Genomic DNA, 212 nt, shown 5'->3' with positions numbered 1-212 from the left:
GTAACGGGATTTTTTTTTAGTTATGGTCAATACCGACATTCATATCGAGTAAATATTTGAATTATTCGCTATTTGCGATTGCATAACGCCGTCGGACACACAAGAACTAGTGAAATTGTTATTGATTTATTGAGTTCGTGTAGGACGCAAAACATGCTTAATACATTCCATTCGAACTTGCATTGGAAATGTCGCAGTTTTCTTTTGTTTGC

At 35.4% G+C, this 212-nt stretch overlaps 1 protein-coding gene across 1 annotated transcript in view; it reads right to left on the bottom strand.

Moving 5' to 3' along the window:
• LOC109542109 (F-actin-monooxygenase Mical) overlaps nt 1-12 on the bottom strand; it is a 12,740-nt gene extending 12,728 nt beyond the window's left edge. The window contains exon 1 of the mRNA XM_048669379.1: nt 6-12. The gene's annotated coding sequence lies outside the window, so the exon portion shown is untranslated. The remainder of the gene's footprint in view (nt 1-5) is intronic.
• Between the last annotated feature and the right edge of the window lie 200 nt (nt 13-212).

Source organism: Dendroctonus ponderosae, unplaced genomic scaffold (genome assembly GCF_020466585.1).
Source record: "Dendroctonus ponderosae isolate FM_Combo_2020 unplaced genomic scaffold, Dpon_F_20191213v2 Dpon_F_20191213_8, whole genome shotgun sequence".
In the NCBI taxonomy this organism is placed as follows: domain Eukaryota; kingdom Metazoa; phylum Arthropoda; class Insecta; order Coleoptera; family Curculionidae; genus Dendroctonus; species Dendroctonus ponderosae.
Note: the sequence above shows the minus strand (reverse complement) of the source record. Positions and strands in the feature narration are given on the sequence as shown.